This window comes from Chaetura pelagica, unplaced genomic scaffold (genome assembly GCF_000747805.2).
Source record: "Chaetura pelagica isolate M959 unplaced genomic scaffold, ChaPel_1.0 scaffold532, whole genome shotgun sequence".
Taxonomy (NCBI): Eukaryota; Metazoa; Chordata; class Aves; order Apodiformes; family Apodidae; genus Chaetura; species Chaetura pelagica.
Window position 1 is genome coordinate 251202 of NW_009952282.1, and position 7174 is coordinate 258375.

Genomic DNA, 7174 nt, shown 5'->3' on the forward strand with positions numbered 1-7174 from the left:
CGGCACCGAGCACCGGCTCCTGCGCTTCTTCAGCGGCATCTTTGCCCGCAAGGAGGGCACTGCCACCCTCTCCGGCAGCCCCCACGGCCGCTACCCCCGCAGCAGCTTCTCCAGGTCCAGGGCTTATTTTAGCAGCCTCAGGAGAGCCACCGTGGACGTGCAGTCCAGCTCCGAGAGCATCAACGGGTCCCCGCACAAAGGTGCCCTTCCCTTGTCTCCTCCCCGGGGGGGTGGGTGTTTGCTGCACGGCTCTGCACGGTGGTGAGGAGGGGGCCTGAAGAAAAAGGGCCTGAAGGCGTGAGGAGGGGGAGATGCTGGGCTGCAGGATGCAGTGGTGGATGCAGCGTGGTGTGTGCTAGTGCTGTCTGCTCAGGAGCAGCTCTGATGGGGGCAGGTTGGGCCGTGTGAGCCGACAAGCACTCTCTGAGCTGATGGATGGTACATTCTAGGGCAGCTGAGGGAGGGAAGCACAGCTCCTTTAATTACGGAGTGGAAGCTGAACTCTGGTGCTACTGGATTTAGGTCACTGGGTGGCCCAGTGCTGCGCAACACTGGCACTTTCCCCTTTTGGAAAGAGTTTGTTTTTAATCCTAAAGCTGGATTACCGTGGTCAGAAGGATGCCTGCTCGCTTTGGAGGACTAGGTGATTTTTGATATGTGTGTTGTAAATCCTCAAATCTTCCCTGTCACAAAATAACTTAAATTCGGCTTGATATTTTTTAAAACCCCAGCTGTGATTTTAAACTCAGAAGCTGTGCTCTCTGGTGTGTTTTATATGGCTGTGTGCAAATCTTTACTAGCCAAAGTGTTGCAAATGCTAGATGGAAATCAGATATGGAATTCTGGGGTTCGTGAATGCCTAGGATACAAGAAAAACTTGAAAATTTACCTTACTTGTGGGATGGAAGTCAAGAGCTGCTTTCTGAGGATCTGAAAGGATCACAGTATTGTTGGCTGGGACATGTTAAACCAGAAATGCTGGTTGTAGAGATTCATTGTGGGACAACCTGCTTATTTCCTAGCTGTGCTTTTCAAAACTTTAATGGGTATCAGTGATGAAACATTTAACTAGTAATTACAGTAGCCTTTGAGCTCTTAAGTGCTTATCAGAGTGATAAATGAGCTGTAAGACACTGCTTTTTTTAAAAACAGTTCTTAGGAAGGGTTAAGCTTTCTGCAAGGCATGGGTGCAGCAGAGGATGTCACAGAATTGGGCTAGGATGGTTTATTGGGGAGAAATCAACAGCAGGAGATGCTTCATGGAGTTATCAGCCCATTACAGACCCAGAAGTCCTGCTGTGAGTGGAGTATGCCCAGAGTTTGAGGTGCAAGGAGCAAAGCCAAATATTTAGACCTAGTAACTGAGGATTGTAATATTTTATTGATGTGGAGGCATTCATGTGGGCTTATAATAATCTTGGCGGAAATTGTGGTCTGACCTTGGTTAAAGTTGGAGGTAACCACAACAGAGAGTTACTGCATACAACTGTTTATGCCTGTCCTGTGCCAATGTGCTGGAATCATTACTCTAACTGTGTGCAGTCAGATTGTCAGAGCACAGTCCTTCAGCCCAGGAGAAGCTGGAGGTTTCAGTTAATCAGTAACCACTGATATGCAGCATTAAGACGTTCCAGAGAGGCCTTTCCTGTATGTGCTAGCATCAAAGTTATCTGGTGAAAGTCAACTTTGAGGTTTGTTTTCTAGAAAAAAGCGTGTCTTGGGCCAGGTGCTGTGGTTCCAGGTTGGTAGCAGAGTTGCAGACTTGCATGGTGGGCCAGCAGGAGTGGTGTGCTCTGCCTCTTTCTCCTTTTTTCCAGAGAAATGCAGTTCAGGCTTTTGCTATCAGAAAAATGTCTGTGCACACTTTGAGATGTTGCTTAATGGTGTCTCTTACAAAGTATAAGTTTAAATTAATTTGTCCTTAATTTACCCTATTATTTCTTAGGAAGAGCAGCTTCATGGGATGTTATGATTAGGGTGCCAAATACATTTTGATAGTATAAGACTGGAACAAGCTGCTTATTCAGCCAAGGTTTTTGCTTCTTTAGCTGGTGTGGAGTTGGTGTGCCTTTGGTAGTCCTGTGCCTAGATTTTAGAGTAGTGATGGAGACACAGGTTGAATCTTGATTTCAATGTTTGGGGGTTTTCTCCCTGTGTAACCAGTTGTAAAACCAAGTTTTATTAATTGAAACTTGAGTTCTCGTAGTGTTTTTATTTTGCATGTTTGGTGCTTTGTCCTTTCAATACAGGGCTTCCCTATGTCTGTGGAGAAGAAGTTCTAAATACTGTGCTTGTTGGTATTCTCAAAATAATCACCCAGATGGCACACTGTCTGCTTGTGTGATATTTCTTGAAATCTGTTCCTAACTACCTTAGTCAGATAATACATTTTTGAACAAGCTGACCTTGCAGAAATTTTAGAGCAGAAGACTACAGAATAGTTAAATCTATATAATTTTGCTGTTGCTTATTCTGTGAAATGGGAAAAGATTGATTTTGGGGGGAATTATTCTTTACACTGTCAGTAAACCCTCTTTGGGTGCCAAGCATTTTCCTTTTCTCCTTGCAATCCCCATTTGCCTTGGCATTGTTGGCCTCAAGTCCCATGCAAGCAACAATTCCCAAAACCTTTGCAAATAAGGAGCAAGGAATTCAGCCACCTACATCCCAGATAAGGTGAACTGCAGTTCCAGGTCACTTACATGTTGATCAAATTTCTTTCCTACAAGTTAACTTTTAAAAGAAGAAAAGCTGAAGGTAGGGTGGGGAAGGTGCAGTGGCTTTGTTTGCCAGCCAGGCTGGTGCTTATCTTTTGGACATTGTTCATGGTCTCTGGTTTTTCGTGAGGATTGCAACATGGTTAATGTCATGTCTCCTAGGCTATGGAGGTGATGTTAGCAAGCCTCTGTCTTCATGGCTAGCTTTGTGTTAAGAATGTGTAAGTGGTTTTGTCCATCTTAAAATAATGGTTATAGAGTAAATTAATCTGGTACCAATGCTGCTGTTCTAACATGGGAGTATTTTTGCATCTAAGTATCAAATAATTAGTTTTGAAGTTAACTTGTCCCTCATTTTAATAGATTTGTGTTATGTATCTAACCTGTAAATTCATTACTTTCAAGCAAGAAAAGTTCTTATATATTCACCCTCACTACCCCCAAGAAAAAAAAAAAGAGGAGCTTCCATAAACTTATGGGAAGAAAAACTATTTTTGCCTTAAAACTGTTTAGGAGAACTTGTCAAGGGGAATGTTGTTCCTAATCTAAACCTTTTCCCCCTTGAATTCTTCAGGGTCTTTTCATAATGAGAGGAAATCTTGCTGTTCTGCAGAAGTAGGATGGCTCTGGGGCAGTGGGGTTTTAAAACAGGGGTTTCTTTTTCAGTGGTTCTCACTTCTTGCTTTTCTTTTGAGATAACTTTAGTTGAATAACCCCTCTTTAGGATATATTAAGTAGATTTGTGGATCAAAACTATAAACTATCAAAAGGAGTATCATTGTAATATGAGAAAGTGCTGTTTTGAGGGGTTTTTTTCCCCCTGGGGTTTTAGAGATGTTGGTTTTAAGCTTGTGTCTCAAATTCTCTGCAGTTTATAGCCATAGGAAGTAGAGGGAAACTGATGAGTGATCTCTGCTGGGGGCCTCCAGTCTTTCCTTGCAAAGCTGCACTTGAGATAATTCTTGTTGGCTCTGTCATCTCTGTTTCCCTAGTGCAGTCACCACTCCTTTCTGCTATGGGCATTTCCAGAAGCAGCCCAGTGAACTCTGCTCACTGACAGTGGTGAGCAGGCAAAGCTTTGGAGCATGTGAAATTCGGGCAATATGATACAAATATATGGAAAGTGGTTCCAGGCAGTGCCTGACTTTGTAGCTACAGGTTTTTGGTGCTGTGATGTTTTAAGCTTTTTTTTTTTTTTTTTTTCAACACTGGAGAGTTCCTTTCTTTAATAGACTGTAAGACTTAAGTGTTGTCCAGACATTGCTGTGAAAATAAAATCTAGCAGATAAATAGACTGCAGTTGGGGTTAAGCATTGTCAAGCATTGTCTTAAGAGGGCTTTTTATTATTAATTATTGGGTAGGCCTTGTGTCAAGCAAAATGAATGCCAACTGCACTGATACAGGCAGATGATTAAGAACTAAACTGGTATTAAGGTCACTGGCTGAATTAGAGAATGAGATGGATTAATGTTTGCACAATATTGACGTGTATGCCAGATGCTAACAGTTGTGGTCTTTGTTTTTCTGTTGAAATTGAGAAGAAATGTAGAATTTTAATGTTGCTCTATGTTAACTGGACAGTTAAATGCCTAGTGGCAGCAGTGTGTAGCAGACAGGTCACTGAGCACTGCTGTAAAAGTGTTGTGCAGGCATTCATCTCCATTCCCTCACAGACCAAAGTCTGTAAATTAAATTGACAAAACAAGGAGTTTGTTAAAGATCTGCATGTTGCTTTGTCTACCACTGTAGGTAATGATGATGTTGATCTAATGAAGCTCACATAGATGACCAAAACACAATTTGCACAAGGAAAAGAAATACTTAAAACGTTGTATTCTTGTTCCTTTCCTTCTAATGACTTGCTGTGAATTTGAGGGTGTTCAATGTGGCAAGAAGGATAAAGTTACTCTGGAATAGTTTCCTAATCTTGGTGAGTCTGGATTTAATGCCTGAGCGTTTGGTTTTTCCAAAGTGGAGCCCATGTTTGGGGAGCAGGCTGAGCTCATTTCTGAGACCAACGAAAGGGTTTAAGTTGATCAGAGTTGCTGCAGATAGAGGAGAACTTCCAGCTTTGCTGCTTCAGCCGTTAGGAATTCTTTACTGGATGCAGCGGTCATTTTGCCCTAGAAAATGGAATTGCTTGTGCGAGGTGCTGAACCCTTGTTCTCTGCAGCAGTGAAGCAGCCAGAACTTTCAACTGCTCTGTTGGACAAAGTGTAGTTTCCAAGCAGGGTGTCACATGCTACACACCATCACCTCATCACCACAGCTGTGTTCAAATCTCATTAGTTTGTCAGCTCAGCACTGAGGAGTCACTGGGGTGTATTTTGAAGGAGCAGTTTGGCCTCTTCTGCAGGGCTGATGTTGATGCTGCTGTGCTGCTCCTGACCACTCAGTCCTGATTGCTGAAGTACAGCTCTCCAGTTAACAAGTGATTTGTGGAAGTTGATGGCTGAAATAGCATTAGCTGTTGTTTTCTTTGGCACAGTTAGAACCTTAGAAAGAGACATTTGGAAACTGAAGAGCAAGTACAAATCTCTTTCAAATGCCTGCATGTTCATTTTCACTTCAAGCTGCATAGGGTTAAAAAAAGTCATTAATGCAGATTATTAGTGTATTAGTGTTGCTGTTGATAATTGGTGGTAGGATTTCCCCTAGGCAACTGCAGTAAACACACAGTGAAAGGCAGTTTCTGCCAAAAAATAAAGAATGGGCTTTTTCATGTGAGGAAAAAAGAAATGTCAGTATATTGAACTGGAAAAACTATAATCTGTTCATGAAAAGCATCCAACATAAAGCTATTATCTTGATGGAAGTTTAGAATAAGCTGTTTGATTTTGGTGTTTCAGACTGGTGTGTAATGACAGTGTTTGACAAATACTTCTGCTTTATTGACAAAATAGTACCAAATGTTTTCCTACAACAAAATAGCCAGCAAATACCATCAAGAGAATAAGCACACACTGCTGCGTGGCTTTTTTTCCCCCTAATCACAGAATATATTAATAAAACTTGAATGGTGGGCCTTGTTATTTAAGGAGGTTTTCTTTAGGGAGAAGAAGGGGAGTGAGGCAGAGGACCTGGCTTTCCGTGCTGCAGCTGCTGGTCTCCAGTTACAGCTGTAATGGCTTTGGAACAGGCTCAGAGCAACACGTTGGTCAGGAGGGTTAGCCTCTGCATTGGTTAATAGTCTTGAAAAATCTCAGTCTAATTTGAAGGAATACTTGTGGCGTGGGTTCGCTTAAGTTAACATCTAACTTCTTGGCTGGTACTTGGCTTTGTATGTTTTGGCTTCCTTACTTTGAGGTTGCGCAGACGAAGATGTAAAGGTCACTTGTCTGAAGTTATAACACAGGGTAAATCTCTCCGAGCATTAAGACATTACAGAAAGGTCTTTATGAGCAGCCCCCATAGGATCTGGCCATAGTGTCAGATCCTGTAAAGGTGATTTATGAGGTAGGCACATCTGTATTTCTGTTGTAAATAATACACTTGGGTGGTATACAAAGTTAGATCTAATTTATATGGGAGACATTATTTGCAAATTGCCTGAGACCCATTATTTGGGACTTTATTTTCACTAGCTTGTAGAAGGAACTATTCAATTGTATTCAGCAGCTTCAGTTCTAGTTACATCAAACGTCTTTATCTTTAGGTGAATTGATGATGTGTCTCAGCTCCTGAGCTTGGTGAAGTTAATTTCGGCCTTGGAGGTACTTCTTAAGAATAAGGTGAAAGTGCCTTGGAAAGGTTGTGGTATGTGCAAGGGGTTCTTGTTCTTCACAGCACCCAAAATGCAGTGTGGTTCAGCTGCCTGTGAGCCACACTTCCATTTTATGCATGCAGCCTCATAGCAGATCCTTCCTTCTGGGAAATGTTAGATGCTGATTTTTTTGCATCTCGGCTCTGAAGAGCTGCTCAAACACTGTGCTGACTGCTGCCAGTTCTTGGCACTTCCAAGTTGTTTATAATACCTCCTTATTTGTTTGCATGTATTTGTCAGCTTGTCTGGCTGTTTTGATAGAGAATCTCGATTCCTAAAAATAATGTTTTACTTATTTCAACTTAGGGAAGATATACATAGACATGTGGGTTCTTTGAGAAGAGAATTCTGTACCACCCATGTAGTTTTGATTGTCTTACTCCCATGCAAACAGTCATTCACTGGCAGTGCTTATATGTTAAACATAAGGGTTTAATATTATTAAAAGTGTGTGTTAAACCTCTCAGTGCAGGTGCATTTGTAAGGATCTGTCTTGCATCTATTGAGATGCACACACTTGGTTTCTCTGCTGCTTTCTGTGGGTTCTTTGGGTCTTGAGCATGGCATTTCATGTTTGTCTTGATGTGAAATCCATGAGTGAGTTATTACTCTTACCATTGAGTGGCACTTTTTATTTTAGGTTGACTCCTGAAAACCTGGTGGCACTGGGCACAGCTAATTTTGCTATTCTGG